General features: G+C 31.9%; 1 protein-coding gene across 1 annotated transcript in view; it reads right to left on the bottom strand.

The window, feature by feature from the left end:
• LOC144967521 (uncharacterized) overlaps positions 1-17,500 on the bottom strand; it is a 189,426-nt gene that overhangs the window by 166,386 nt on the left and 5,540 nt on the right. The window lies entirely within an intron of this gene.

Here is a 17,500-nt window from a genome sequence, read left to right as displayed (position 1 = left end):
CCGCAGCTAACACCTGTAACAATGGGGGGAATCCGATCAAATTAATAATAATAATAATACTAATAATAATTATTACAACAATCATCCATTGTCCATCATTCGGTGTCGGTGTCCGGCTGCCGTTAAGTGTCATCGACTGTTTGCACTGGTGATTATCAGTAGTAATATAAAAAGCATGAGAAACCCTTGTTAAATTGTTAAATTAAAAATGGCATGATCAGCAGTCTATAACAATAGTGTGGAAGTGTGTTATAGTATTACACATGTGTAATAGGTGTGTCAATTGTATTATTGTTGTGTGTTGTACACACTTTGCAGTTATTTTTAATTGTATTATTGTGTGTTTTACACACTTTGTAATTATTTATGTCGTTAATATACATGCGTAGGAGAAACCGTTATTAAATTGTAAAATATGTATTATCATTGTATTATAGTATTGTGTAAGTTTGTTATAGTATTAGATATATATGTAAAACGTGTGTTAATTTTATTATTGTCGTGTGTTTTACACACTTTGTAGTTATTTTTAAAATTGTATTATTGTGTGTTTTACACACTTTGTAATTATTTTGTAATTATCTCATGGTCGTGATCAACACAATTCGTCGTTTTCTTACGATTCCTGTCTTCTCTGAAAGCCCATAATCGCGCAGAAAGCTTACTCAGTGAAAAAAGATGAAACATAATCAATAGTATAAAAAAAAAGACTTATTGCGTTGTATTGATTAAAGATCCATTTGTTCCTTACATATTTATTTCAACAGGCTGTTAAACTTTCATGAAACCGACACGGTTGTTGTATTGAATTTCACAATAAGTTAATAACACTCACTTTAAACAATGTTGATTATTTTAGAATAATAATAATCATAGGTTCAAAATTACTCATAATAGATCTCGCATCTCTATTCGGATTTGAACTTGAGACATTTTCGTGCGATAGATAGGCGCCTTACAATTTGATCAATAAAGAATCGTTGTGTGAATACGACACATGGTCGAGAGCAAAACACTTCGCAAAACACTAAGTTTTGTTTAATAGTTAAACGCCTTACCAATTATCAACGAAAGGGATCACCATATGAAATCGACACATGGTTAATTGGTGAATTTAGCAACAAAGTGTCTGTTTGCTGTCACCCTTGTCGTCTCAAACAACCAATTTAAAGAATTATGTAGTTTTTCCAGTGATTTACTGTACTGGGATGGAAGAATTATCATGTATGGCTGTGTTGTTTTTTTTTTCTTGGGTCATTTTTCTAAAGCGGGTCTTGTAGTTTGTAATTTCCGTCTTAAATGCCATTTGCTTTATTTTTTTAAATAAGACGACGGAGAATTTTATATAATGCAATTAAAGTAGGTAGCGTTCCTGTCTAGGTCTGGTAAAATAAATGAGATGACGTCATACAATCCCCATAGACAATGTTGATATTGTAGAAACCTCCGGTATAGAGATTAGAACATGAATTCGAAATCAAGACGTTTTGGTATGGTAGTTAGACAATCTATCCATCGACAAATTAAAACCTCTTCACTATGTGAATACGACTAGTAGATGGGTGCAATCGGAGGTGAATGTTTTCATTGAAATTTCACGTAGGATCAATTAAATAGAAATACATAATGTCCATGTGTCCACACAAGTTAAACCCAATATCATGTTTTACAGTCATATTCTCTTTTTCCAATATCATTTTTGGGAACACTTTGATTGGGTTAATGACAAATTTACATCTGAATCAAAACTAAAAAGAATTGATGACAAAAGCTTTTGTAAAACCTCAACAACTTTTAACACACGGACTTATTTAACTTGACTGCTTTTTAATTTAAAAATGTTCTTGTCTGATATAATACTTGTGCCCGTCATTTTCAACATGCAGCGGGTTTCGTGTTTTGTATCATGGACTTGAATTTTTTTTCGCAGCAAGAAATAAATAAATGAAACACAACAATCATTACAATACACAATATTGATTGATCAATTACTTAATACAATAACATGTCCTTGCTCTGCTGTTGACATGGCTTTCAATCTTGTATGTATATATAATGCATTATTATATTATTATGGTTATCTTCTATACGCGCGCGCGTGTGTGTGTGTGTGTGTGTGTGTGTGTGTGTGTGTGTCTGGTTGTGTGTGCGCTTTGCATGTCACGGTTAAAGATATATGTTTTACACCACATGAGTACATTTAAGTTGAAATACTATCTTTACCACGTGTATCGTTATTGTAATATTTAATCAATAGATTTATGGCATTACTAATTAATATTAAGGGCATTCAAAGGATCTTATCCTATTTTGCCCTATACCACATGTTATGTTTTTTGCCAAGTTACTCACTTCGTGAAATAGATTTTGATGAAAAAAATGAAAAGACAATTCCATCACTTCATGTCCTACATTATGGTTATCATACCAAGACATAACCTAATTGAAAATGTAACAAAAAATTTGTGTAGGAATAGTAAATTTTATGAACCAGGTATACATTATCTCTATTTATGACATTAAACCATGAATGTTTTTAACGCACATTTTCAGGGTTTGATACTATATTTACTGTACTTCTCCAGTAACATTGTCGAAGTTTTTAAATATTTGATAGCGGGTGGTTGAATGGGAGCATCACCCTTGAATCATATACCTATGATGTTCGCATGGGTGTACGATCGATAGTGATGTCGTTTCTTCTTCTCTTTACTAGCCTATCCTGCTTCTTTGGTTTGTGATTGTATTTTTGACAGGGATATTTTTTTTCCTGTAAATCCTCTGCCTGTTTGTTCTTGGTTATTTATAATTTAGCTTATGATATCTTTAGGTTATGATTTTGATTGACATTTGTACTATTTTTGTTAGATTGCTTGTTTTTTTTTGTTTCAGCGGTCTCTCATATAACCTCAATTGTGTTGGAAGAGACCTAAAGCAACAAAAAAAAATATTTGATACCACAACACTTTTAGATAACAGCAGTGTTTTTTTCCTCAAATTTTATCGATCTGAGCAGATAATATATTTATCCCAGTGAAACGCTGTCCTAACAGCTGCTATATTTTTTTAAAGATGATAACCCAAATAATCAGTAACACCCAATGTGTAAGACGTAGACGTGCAGTCTTTTAGGCGGTAGTGTAATATCATACAAAAACATCTGTCAAATGTGTAGTAATACCTAATGGCGATTTACAAGACGGTCAAAATTTATTAAATAAAAGTTTTCAGGACAGAATGTATCAATTGAACCTAAGAAATTATTTTTTTTCAAAGCCCAAATGTGTGTGATGTAATTGATTTTTTTAAGCTAAAATTTATTAAATATAAGCTTGATAGCAAAAATTTTCCTAACCAAAACATTTGAAGTAAAACATTGTTGGCTAAAAATGTGAAGTTAAATGTTTTCTTACCAACATTTGGGAAGTAATCATTTTTAGGTCAAAGTTTATGAAATACAAACTATATGACAAAAATGTATGAAACTAAAGTTTTTTGATCAAAATAGTGTCTGGTGAAAAAAAAAATAAAATAAAATAAAAATTAAAATTTTTGTGGTCAAAATGAGTGAAGTAAAAGATATTTTGACCAAAATTTATAAAATAAAATATGCGTGTAAAAATGTATGAAATGAATACTTTCTATCCAAAATCTATGCAATGAAATGTTTTTAGACCAAAATGTTTGTAGTAGTAGTATCTTGATAAAGTTTATGAATAAAGTATTATTTCTAACAAAAATATGTGAAGCAATAATTTTCCGACCAAATTGTCTGAAATGGACGTTTTCCAATCAAAATGTGAAAAGTAATAATGTTCTGACCCAATATTGAAATGAAAATTTTCTGTCAAAAATTGTATGAAATTAAATGTTTCTGGTCAAAATGTGTAAAGTAAAAGCTTTCTGACCAAAATATAATAATATTATGACCAACGGTTATGAGATCAGAATACATATTCTCTCCAAATTGTCATTCTATCAAAACATTTGTATCAAATTTAATTTTCTAATCAAAATGTGTGAAGTAAAAGTTTTCTGGTTAAAAAATTGTATGAACGTTTGCCAGCAAAAATGTATGAATGTTTTCTGGCCAAATATATGAAGTAAACAATTTTTTAGGGGGTCAACAATTATATATTTAGAATATTCTTTTGACAAAATTGTAGGAACGTCAAAACCACTGAAATAAAAGTTTTCAGGATAAACTGTATTAACGAAATTTTCCAGGCAAAATTTTGCGAAGTAACATTTGTCTGACTAAAAGATGTAAAGTATACTTTTTCTGACCAAAATGTGAGAAAATAAAATGTTTTCTATTAGAACTTCATAAGGTAAATGAAACTTTTTTTTTGTTGACAAAACGTGTGCAGTAATAGTTTTTCTGTAAATGTATTGTATCATAAATTATTGAAACCGTTACAAAATAAAAGACTTTTCCATGTCTTTCGCTTTTTGAGGCCTTCTCGAGGATTTGACAAAGGCAGAAAGTTTTGAATTTTCAAAGTGCTGACTACTTACCCTGCAGAATTACCATCGACAGAGTAGAGACATAGCAGATATGACTGGTGATCCTATATTATTACAGACAGAAGCAGATATGTCCTACAATTGTTGTAGAGGTGCGATGTCGGATACGACACCCAAAGTTTTGCCATAATTTTCAATTTTATTTTGTTACCATTAAAGTATAACGTTTTTAGTCGTCCTTCTAAAATTATCAATGACATGATTAATGTCGATCCCACAAAGGTTATGAGTAAACCTTTGTTCTTCTCCCCGGCAGGGACCAAATAGCCTCAACTACAGTCGTGCGGGATATCCTTGAACAAGACAGTTCAAACCCTAGTTCAACCTATTTCCAAAAAAAAAAAAAATACTCCTTACAAACCTAAATGGTTTTGGAAGAGGTTATTCAAAACCTGCATTTGAAGTTCAATCCTCTTTGTTTCACTCTTTTAGCTCCAAAAGTCGATGGAATCACTTCGTAGTTTAGTAAACCAAAAACCAAAATCAAAACCAAAACCAAGCTCAATGTCACCCAAAAGATAAGATAAGGGATATGAAATAGAAATCTCACCAAAACGTGTAAGATTCGAACTATTTCCAATGAAAAAAACAGTTTACCAAACCTGCATTTGAATTGCAACCCTCTCTTTTACACTGTTATAGCTCCAAAGGTCGCTTGAATTACTTAGTAGTTTAGTAAACCAAAACCAAAACCAACCCAGAAGATGAAATTAGGGTAATAAAGTGCTAGACGTCGACCCAAAATGAGTGAAGTAAAAATTTTCTCGCCAAATACAGGAAACAAAAGTGATCTGACAAAAATACCAAAATGGAAGTTTTCTAACCAATTACGTGTGAAGTAAAATTTTCGTGACTAGAAAATTGTAAAGCTGGAGTTTAAATTTTCTGGTCAAAATTTATGAAATAAGGCTGTTCTGTTCAAAATCTATGAAATTTAGTTTTATAATGAAAAAGAATTAATGAAATGAAGGCTGCACACGCTAAAAGTTAGCTGGCCAAAATGTAGTACTTCAATCAGATTTTTTTTTTAAATTTCATACATTTTGACCAGCTAACTTTTACTTTATTTATTTTTGGACAAAATAAAAATCAAAACAAAACAAAAAAATCAAATGAAAAATAAATATATAAATAGATAAATATTTCGAAAGAAACAGCAAATAAAAAAAGAAATAAAAAAAAAATAACAAAAAAACCCAACAAACTTTGAATTGAAATATTTTGACTAGAAAACTTTCATATCAAACATTTTGGTCAGAAAACTGATGTTATACGATTTGACCAGAAAAAGATTTCTCTTCGCCTTTTGGGGTTAGAAAACTTTCTTTTCATAAATTTGGGTAAAAACCAAAAAAAAAAACATTAATCTTGTCATCAAAATATTACTAAACACATATTGACAAGAAAACTTTTATCTCACATATATCGACCGGAAAACTTTCATTTCATATATATTTTGCCAGAAAACTTTTACTTCAATTATTTTGACCAAAAATTATATTACTTCAAGTATCTACATTGGTCAGAAAACTTTCAATTTATATATTTTGGCTTGAAAACAGTTATTTTATAATTTTGACAAGAAATTGTTTTGCGTTGAGGACGAGAACACGTGCATTTCATAATTTTTTGGGGAAAACACACACACACACACACACACACACACACACACACACACACACAAAACATTGATTTTATCATAGCAACAAATTTCTACTATACACATTTTGGTAAAAAAAAAAAAAAATCTTACATTTCATACGTTTTGGCTAGAAAAAATTTAATTTCCTAAATTTTGACCCTAAAATTTTTATTTCACAGGTTTTTTTGACTGATATTTTACATAACACATTTCGGGCTATGAAACTTTAACTTCACACATTTTGGCCTGAAACCGCTACATCGTACATTTTATCCAGAAAAATGTTACTTTATATACTTTAGCCAGAAAACTTTTATTGCACACATTTTTGCAAGCAAACTTTTAATTCATGTGTTTTACCCGGAAAACCGTTACTTCATACATTTTGACCAGAAAGATAACGTTTCATACATTATATGGACAGAAAATTTTCATTTCATCAATTTTGGCCAGGAAATTTTTATTGTACACAATTTGGCCAGAAAAACTTTTGCTTTTACTTTACAATATTTTTTTTTGGCCCAAAACTTTTACTTCACACATTAGGATAAAAAAAAGCAACAACAAAAAGCTAGTTCATAAAATTTAGCTATAAACGTTATGTATATATATATTATTCAGATATAAAATATTACGCCATAAAATTTATCCTGAAAACTTTCATTTCAAACATTTTGATCAGAATATTTTTTCTCATACATTTTAGCGTGTGCAGCCTTCATTTCATTAATTCTTTTTCATTATAAAACTAAATTTCATAGATTTTGAACAGAACAGCCTTATTTCATAAATTTTGACCAAAAATTTAAACTCCAGCTTTACAATTTTCTAGTCACGAAAATTTACTTCACACGTAATTGGTTAGAAAACTTCCATTTTGGTATTTTTGTCAGATCACTTTTGTTTCCTGTATTTGGCGAGAAAATTTTTACTTCACTCATTTTGGGTCGACGTCTAGCACTTTATTACCCTAATTTCATTTTTGGGTTGGTTTTGGTTTTGGTTTACTAAACTACTAAGTAATTCAAGCGACCTTTGGAGCTATAACAGTGTAAAAGAGAGGGTTGCAATTCAAATGCAGGTTTGGTAAACTGTTTTTTTCATTGGAAATAGTTCGAATCTTACACGTTTTGGTGAGATTTCTATTTCATATCCCTTATCTTATCTTTTGGGTGACATTGAGCTTGGTTTTGGTTTTGATTTTGGTTTTTGGTTTACTAAACTACGAAGTGATTCCATCGACTTTTGGAGCTAAAAGAGTGAAACAAAGAGGATTGAACTTCAAATGCAGGTTTTGAATAACCTCTTCCAAAACCATTTAGGTTTTGTAAGGAGTATTTTTTTTTTTTGGAAATAGGTTGAACTAGGGTTTGAACTGTCTTGTTCAAGGATATCCCGCACGACTGTAGTTGAGGCTATTTGGTCCCTGCCGGGGAGAAGAACAAAGGTTTACTCATAACCTTTGTGGGATCGACATTAATCATGTCATTGATAATTTTAGAAGGACGACTAAAAACGTTATACTTTAATGGTAACAAAATAAAATTGAAAATTATGGCAAAACTTTGGGTGTCGTATCCGACATCGCACCTCTACAACAATTGTAGGACATATCTGCTTCTGTCTGTAATAATATAGGATCACCAGTCATATCTGCTATGTCTCTACTCTGTCGATGGTAATTCTGCAGGGTAAGTAGTCAGCACTTTGAAAATTCAAAACTTTCTGCCTTTGTCAAATCCTCGAGAAGGCCTCAAAAAGCGAAAGACATGGAAAAGTCTTTTATTTTGTAACGGTTTTCAATAATTTATGATACAATACATTTACAGAAAAACTATTACTGCACACGTTTTGTCAACAAAAAAAAGTTTCATTTACCTTATGAAGTTCTAATAGAAAACATTTTATTTTCTCACATTTTGGTCAGAAAAAGTATACTTTACATCTTTTAGTCAGACAAATGTTACTTCGCAAAATTTTGCCTGGAAAATTTCGTTAATACAGTTTATCCTGAAAACTTTTATTTCAGTGGTTTTGACGTTCCTACAATTTTGTCAAAGAATATTCTAAATATATAATTGTTGACCCCCTAAAAAATTGTTTACTTCATATATTTGGCCAGAAAACATTCATACATTTTTGCTGGCAAACGTTCATACAATTTTTAACCAGAAAACTTTTACTTCACACATTTTGATTAGAAAATTAAATTTGATACAAATGTTTTGATAGAATGACAATTTGGAGAGAATATGTATTCTGATCTCATAACCGTTGGTCATAATATTATTATATTTTGGTCAGAAAGCTTTTACTTTACACATTTTGACCAGAAACATTTAATTTCATACAATTTTTGACAGAAAATTTTCATTTCAATATTGGGTCAGAACATTATTACTTTTCACATTTTGATTGGAAAACGTCCATTTCAGACAATTTGGTCGGAAAATTATTGCTTCACATATTTTTGTTAGAAATAATACTTTATTCATAAACTTTATCAAGATACTACTACTACAAACATTTTGGTCTAAAAACATTTCATTGCATAGATTTTGGATAGAAAGTATTCATTTCATACATTTTTACACGCATATTTTATTTTATAAATTTTGGTCAAAATATCTTTTACTTCACTCATTTTGACCACAAAAATTTTAATTTTTATTTTATTTTATTTTTTTTTTTCACCAGACACTATTTTGATCAAAAAACTTTAGTTTCATACATTTTTGTCATATAGTTTGTATTTCATAAACTTTGACCTAAAAATGATTACTTCCCAAATGTTGGTAAGAAAACATTTAACTTCACATTTTTAGCCAACAATGTTTTACTTCAAATGTTTTGGTTAGGAAAATTTTTGCTATCAAGCTTATATTTAATAAATTTTAGCTTAAAAAAATCAATTACATCACACACATTTGGGCTTTGAAAAAAAATAATTTCTTAGGTTCAATTGATACATTCTGTCCTGAAAACTTTTATTTAATAAATTTTGACCGTCTTGTAAATCGCCATTAGGTATTACTACACATTTGACAGATGTTTTTGTATGATATTACACTACCGCCTAAAAGACTGCACGTCTACGTCTTACACATTGGGTGTTACTGATTATTTGGGTTATCATCTTTAAAAAAATATAGCAGCTGTTAGGACAGCGTTTCACTGGGATAAAATATATTATCTGCTCAGATCGATAAAATTTGAGGAAATAAACACCTGCTGTTATCTAAAAGTGTTGTGGTATCAAATATTTTTTTTTTGTTGCTTTAGGTCTCTTCCAACACAATTGAGGTTATATGAGAGACCGCTGAAACAAAAAAAAACAAGCAATCTAACAAAAATAGTACAAATGTCAATCAAAATCATAACCTAAAGATATCATAAGCTAAATTATAAATAACCAAGAACAAACAGGCAGAGGATTTACAGGAAAAAAAATATCCCCTGTCAAAAATACAATCACAAACCAAAGAAGCAGGATAGGCTAGTAAAGAGAAGAAGAAACGACATCACTATCGGATCGTACACCCATGCGAACATCATAGGTATATGATTCAAGGGTGATGCTCCCATCCAACCACCCGCTATCAAATATTTAAAAACTTCGACAATGTTACTGGAGAAGTACAGTAAATATAGTATCAAACCCTGAAAATGTGCGTTAAAAACATTCATGGTTTAATGTCATAAATAGAGATAATGTATACCTGGTTCATAAAATTTACTATTCCTACACAAATTTTTTGTTACATTTTCAATTAGGTTATGTCTTGGTATGATAACCATAATGTAGGACATGAAGTGATGGAATTGTCTTTTCATTTTTTTCATCAAAATCTATTTCACGAAGTGAGTAACTTGGCAAAAAACATAACATGTGGTATAGGGCAAAATAGGATAAGATCCTTTGAATGCCCTTAATATTAATTAGTAATGCCATAAATCTATTGATTAAATATTACAATAACGATACACGTGGTAAAGATAGTATTTCAACTTAAATGTACTCATGTGGTGTACAAACATATATCTTTAACCGTGACATGCAAAGCGCACACACAACCACACACACACACACACACACACACACACACGCGCGCGTATAGAAGATAACCATAATAATATAATAATGCATTATATATACATACAAGATTGAAAGCCATGTCAACAGCAGAGCAAGGACATGTTATTGTATTAAGTAATTGATCAATCAATATTGTGTATTGTAATGATTGTTGTGTTTCATTTATTTATTTCTTGCTGCGAAAAAAAATCAAGTCCATGATACAAAACACGAAACCCGCTGCATGTTGAAAATGACGGGCACAAGTATTATATCAGACAAGAACATTTTTAAATTAAAAAGCAGTCAAGTTAAATAAGTCCGTGTGTTAAAAGTTGTTGAGGTTTTACAAAAGCTTTTGTCATCAATTCTTTTTAGTTTTGATTCAGATGTAAATTTGTCATTAACCCAATCAAAGTGTTCCCAAAAATGATATTGGAAAAAGAGAATATGACTGTAAAACATGATATTGGGTTTAACTTGTGTGGACACATGGACATTATGTATTTCTATTTAATTGATCCTACGTGAAATTTCAATGAAAACATTCACCTCCGATTGCACCCATCTACTAGTCGTATTCACATAGTGAAGAGGTTTTAATTTGTCGATGGATAGATTGTCTAACTACCATACCAAAACGTCTTGATTTCGAATTCATGTTCTAATCTCTATACCGGAGGTTTCTACAATATCAACATTGTCTATGGGGATTGTATGACGTCATCTCATTTATTTTACCAGACCTAGACAAGAACGCTACCTACTTTAATTGCATTATATAAAATTCTCCGTCGTCTTATTTAAAAAAATAAAGCAAATGGCATTTAAGACGGAAATTACAAACTACAAGACCCGCTTTAGAAAAATGACCCAAGAAAAAAAAACAACACAGCCATACATGATAATTCTTCCATCCCAGTACAGTAAATCACTGGAAAAACTACATAATTCTTTAAATTGGTTGTTTGAGACGACAAGGGTGACAGCAAACAGACACTTTGTTGCTAAATTCACCAATTAACCATGTGTCGATTTCATATGGTGATCCCTTTCGTTGATAATTGGTAAGGCGTTTAACTATTAAACAAAACTTAGTGTTTTGCGAAGTGTTTTGCTCTCGACCATGTGTCGTATTCACACAACGATTCTTTATTGATCAAATTGTAAGGCGCCTATCTATCGCACGAAAATGTCTCAAGTTCAAATCCGAATAGAGATGCGAGATCTATTATGAGTAATTTTGAACCTATGATTATTATTATTCTAAAATATATCAACATTGTTTAAAGTGAGTGTTATTAACTTATTGTGAAATTCAATACAACAACCGTGTCGGTTTCATGAAAGTTTAACAGCCTGTTGAAATAAATATGTAAGGAACAAATGGATCTTTAATCAATACAACGCAATAAGTCTTTTTTTTTATACTATTGATTATGTTTCATCTTTTTTCACTGAGTAAGCTTTCTGCGCGATTATGGGCTTTCAGAGAAGACAGGAATCGTAAGAAAACGACGAATTGTGTTGATCACGACCATGAGTCGTGGTCGTGATCACATACCGATTCTTTATTGATCAAATTGTAATGCGTCTATCTATCGCACGAAAATGTCTCAAGTTCAAATCCGAATAGAGATGCGAGATCTATTATGAGTAATTTTGAACCTATGATTATTATTATTCTAAAATATATCAACATTGTTTAAAGTGAGTGTTATTAACTTATGTGACGTTGCATCTTCGTATCTATTCACAGACATTACATTAGGACAATGACATTAAAACATGGACTTTTTGTTATCTATTTTTTAAATCTCATCAATATAGCTATCGCACATCTAAGACGGAAATAATTACAAAGTGGGTAAAACACACAACAATAATACAATCAACACAAGGATTAGATATATCTTATATTATAACACAATTACACTATAATAAAATAATCATAATACATATTAAACAAATTAACAACGGTTTTCCCTGCGCATGTATGTTAAGAAATAATTACAAAGTGTGTAAAACACACAATAATACAATTTTAAAAATAACTACAAAGTGTGTAAAACACACGACAATAATAAAATTAACACACGTTTTACATATATATCTAATACTATAACAAACTTACACAATACTATAATACAATGATAATACATATTTTACAATTTAATAACGGTTTCTCCTACGCATGTATATTAACGACATAAATAATTACAAAGTGTGTAAAACACACAATAATACAATTAAAAATAACTGCAAAGTGTGTACAACACACAACAATAATACAATTGACACACCTATTACACATGTGTAATACTATAACACACTTCCACACTATTGTTATAGACTGCTGATCATGCCATTTTTAATTTAACAATTTAACAAGGGTTTCTCATGCTTTTTATATTACTACTATTATCGACCAACAATCCCAATCGGATAAAATTATTATTATTATTATTATTATTATTATTATTATTATTATTATTATTATTATTATTATTATTATTATTATATTATTATTATTATTATTAATAATAATAATAATAATAATAATAATAATAATAATAATAATAATAAATACTATTGATAATAATAAAAGTAATAATAAAATTACTACTACTACTACTACGACTACTACTACCACTACTACTACTACTACTACTACTACTACTACTACTACTACTACTACTACTACTACTACTACTACTACTACTACTACTATACTACATAATAATAATAATAATAATAATAATAATAATAATAATAATAATAATAATAATAATAATAATAATAATAATAATAATAATAATATAATCATCATCATCATCATCATCATCATCATCATCATCAATCATCATCATCATCATCATCATCATTATCATCATCATCAATCATCATCATCATCATCATCATCATCATCATCATCATCATCATCATCATCATCAATCATCATCCATCATGCACTGTCCGTCCAGTGTTCGGCTGTTATTATGACGTGTCTCCGATTGTTTGCATTGCTGATTAGCGTGGACTTAATGGACTTGTAGAGAATTATTGTGCGCTAGGACGACAGCGTGTTGTCGTATTAACTCTCTCTGTACCAACTATTGGAAAATCGTCACATTCTTTACGATACAACCAACATTTTTCTTATTCAAATTTCTCTTGTACCTCATAAAATTTAAAGATAATGAACATTGTGTTGTTGAGCGTGTTTTGATAAAGAAATTATGCATCGCAAGAACCTACTGCTATTGTGTTCGAGTGATAAAAAAATCTATTTTTGTGTTAGTTGGGTGTGACGTTTTGGGGAAAATCCTGAAAATGTCTGGTAAGGAGAGGGTTAATTCGCTGTTTGGCGAGTGCTCTGCTGGCCACACAGACTGACTGGCTAATGGTGGCGATGGGGGACGAAATCAATTATCAATGTCCTGGAGTAGCACATTAGGATTGGATGGGATCATAGCATTGATTGAAATGAGACCGGGGTACAGGCTACGTCCGTCCGTGCGTGGCCTTCGTAAACTCATGGTCAGATACTGACCAACAAATTAATGACGTCAAAAACTCTCAAACCTGGGACTTCCGAAAAGTACGTAACACGTATCTATCACACAATAATTCACAATATACGTATATATAGTGCCAATATACGATTTTTATATGGGTTTTTAAAAAAATCAAAATTCGAATTGCGGCACTGTTTTTATTGAGAATGATCACGATTAGGATTGGTAAAACGTGATGCGTTTTACGTAAGACCAGCTAAACGTCTCTATTCACCGGATCTTCCCTCCCTCGTCACCCCCCCCCCCCCGCCCTCCTTCCATATCAATCATACCAATACACACAGATGACTTTTAACGTTCATAATCTAGTTGAGGGACATTTGTAAGAACTAATAACTCAACTGGCGGTCTAAAAATAATTACCAAAGAGCTAAATGACGTCAACTTCACCTATTCTGATAGACAAGCTCTAACTAATGACAAAATCGATATGGATCACATATCGAATCGGTTGGATTGTCGTGTCGATGAATGATGAATTAATTTTAGATGAGAACGTGACTTTATGTTGTTCTATGACGGCGAATACAGGAGTCTCTGTGTTACGGCTTTGGGGTCTTACTGTATGACACTCGACTTCGCATCGAAAAGTAAAAGGTTCGAGTCCCACTCTGAGCAGCGCACAGTTAAGTCTCTGGAAAAATGCTCTTTAATCACGTTCTCTCATCGTGCTTCGATGTAAAATGAGTACTTGGCTGTTATCAGCATTGTGCCGCCTGTCCAGAAAAAAACCCAAACTGTTATATTATTATTGTTTAACAAGTTTGTCTCTTCCTACATTTTAAACGTTGCTGTTGGCTAGTGACTCTTTGTAAAGCAATTCTGAATCTATCCTGAGTACACGGCTATGTGGTCTTGTGGTATGACACTCGCTTTCGGATCGGAAGGTCCTGAGTTCGAGCCTCGCTCGGCGCATAGTTGAGTCCTTAGAAAAGGCTCTTTACTCACATTCTCTCACCGTACTCAGGTGTAAACTGAGTACCTGACCGTTAACAACGTTGTCTCTGTCGGAAAAAAAATGAATTATCGCCTAACGGGCGTCATGTCTCGTTCTACATGTTAAATGTTGCTGTTGGCTAGGGACCCCTTGTAAAGCGCTTTGAGCACGTTTAGTGGATATTGCGCTATATAAAAGCTCAAGTTTAAAGTTACACCAGTTTACTGGTTATAGCCAATACCTCACTCCTACATCATCAGCACATTCGTTGTCAAATCAACCAACGACATTCGGCACCTAAACACCTAGCCTGATGCTGCTAGCTGCTAGGGACGAGGGGAAATTGGGAATGAATATTTTATGGAAAACATTTAACCTGAATTGAACCATGTCCGCATCGTTGCACAATATGACAGAATGGATTGACACTGTCACCTGTCAACACACTTGTCTCATTACATTTTGATGAGAACGACGACCATAGCTATTCGTATGAACTGCATTGTTTCATAAGTAGTCATTCAAAATAAATAAGCCCATGGAGCCGGAGGGGCGGCGTGGCTCAGTGGTACGGTCTTTGGTTCATACCCGAAAGGTACCGAGTTCCCGAGTTCGATCACCCGCCGCTGCGCTGTGTGGCCTTGAGCAAGTCACTTCGCTCTAGATCAGTTTGCGGCACTGTACTGCGGCTGACGCTTGGGTTATTCCAGTCTTCCCCTAGAGACAAATGTCCCCTATGGGATGAATAATAGGAATTTTACTTATTTTTATTTATTTTTACTTGCAGGCCTGATAGCCCAAAATGTTATGGGCTCATTGTTACAGTAGAAAAACTCTCAAAATGACGCCAAAATATTGTCGATTACAAGAATATTAATTCAAGAAGGATGAAGAGGAGGAGTAGGTGGACACGTGGGAGCATAAGAAGGAGACAGAAAAGGAGAAAAAAATAAGATGATTTAGATAGAAGAGGAGTTGATAGATGGCGAAATGAAACAAACGAGAAGAAGGAAAGATACAAAAAAAATCAGTGCTAGAGGGAAATGTAGCTGGCAGAAAGGCACGGGGTAAACCAAGGAAGTCCTGGATAGAAAATGTGGAGGCAACAACCGGAAAAACGATAATCGACTGCTCGGTAAACACCTTTAAGCGTGAAGAATGGCTTTCCATGCATGACATTCAACCTCTGAGGGGAGACGGAACTCCGGTAAGTAAGTATTTCAAGCCCATTAGTGTGCTAGGCTATAAGACCTGTAGATATCAACACGTAGATCGAGACGAATCTTCTAAGCCATCAACGATCAAAATTGGTCCGGTAACAATGTCTGAAGGTGCGCACAAATGAATCTGGCAACAGGGCGGCCAGATGACGATTCCCAACATCAAAGGACCGATCATTATGCCTTAGCAGATTTTTCTAAATAATCATTTGAGTCAACGGGTGATAGAATTACCCTAGTATTGAAAAAAAAGTTTCCAAGTTAATCGTTTATCAGTCTGTAAAAATAGTTTTAGAATTTATTATTAGATTTGTCAGTAATTTTATGCCCCTTGGCAAAAAAATCTAACGTCGGCTGTGCGGAAACAAAATTTGGCCCTCAACTCTTCTTAAAAAGAAAAGACTATTATGGATTCTTAAGACAGAGCACTACATGACGACATACAATTTATATAAACCTGACGATACGCTGAGAGGTGATCTATATAAACAAGGCAAATTGAACAAGAAAATCGAAGTCAGTCCATTCTTTTAGAACATACCGTTCGTTACACACCATTGAAATTTGTGGTTTAAGAATGGAGTTAATGGTTGAATAAGAATGAATGTTGCCAGGCTTCTCGGGGACAGAGTAAATATGATATAATATGGAGAAGAAGTTGAAGGAGAAATTGAAGGAGAGGAAGAAGTAGAGGAAGAGGAAGAAGAAGTTGGAGAAGTTGCATAATAATAATAATAATAATAATAATAATAATAATAATAATAATATAATAATAATAATAATAATAATAATAATAATAATAATAATAATAATAATAATAATAATAATATATACTTTATTTAGAAAAAAAAAATGGAAATTCGTTTACAGACGTCGCATGTATAAAAATGTATAACCACAAAGTTGAGAATCTATGGTGACAATATATATATATATATATATATATATATATATATATATATATATATATATATATATATATATATATATATAATGTGGGTGCCCCTGGGATAATAAGAAAAAGAGGGAGAAGAAGGAAAAGAAGAAGAAGAAGAAGAAGAAGAAGAAGAAGAAGAAGAAGAAGAAGAAGAAGAAGAATAAGAAGATGAAGAAGAAAAGAAGAAGAAGAAGAAGAAATAATAATAATAATAATAATAATAATAATAATAATAATAATAATAATAATAATAATAATAGTAGTAGTAGTAGTAGTAGTAGTAGTAGTAGTAGTAGTAGTAGTAGTAGTAGTAGTAGTATCAAAAATCCACTTTCGGTGAAAAAGCCTTTTCATTCATAGCTCCACGCCTAGGGAACGCACTTAGTCGTCTCAAAGTCCTGTGAAAATCTATCATCTTTCAGGAAATGTCTGAAGACTGAGTTGTTCCGTGAGGCTTATTTTTCATGAAATAGATGTTGCTTAGATTTTGTTTTTGTATGCATGCTTATTATGTATCATGTAGTATCGTGATTTTTAATTTTGTTATTTTTCGCCGCAGAGCACGATTAACGTGGTTGTTTAGG

The sequence above is a fragment of the Berghia stephanieae genome, chromosome 3 (assembly GCF_034508935.2).
Source record: "Berghia stephanieae isolate SIO BIC M18660-M18661 chromosome 3, UCSD_Bste_1.3, whole genome shotgun sequence".
NCBI lineage: Eukaryota > Metazoa > Mollusca > Gastropoda > Nudibranchia > Aeolidiidae > Berghia > Berghia stephanieae.
This window is presented reverse-complemented; position numbering and strand designations above follow the sequence as displayed.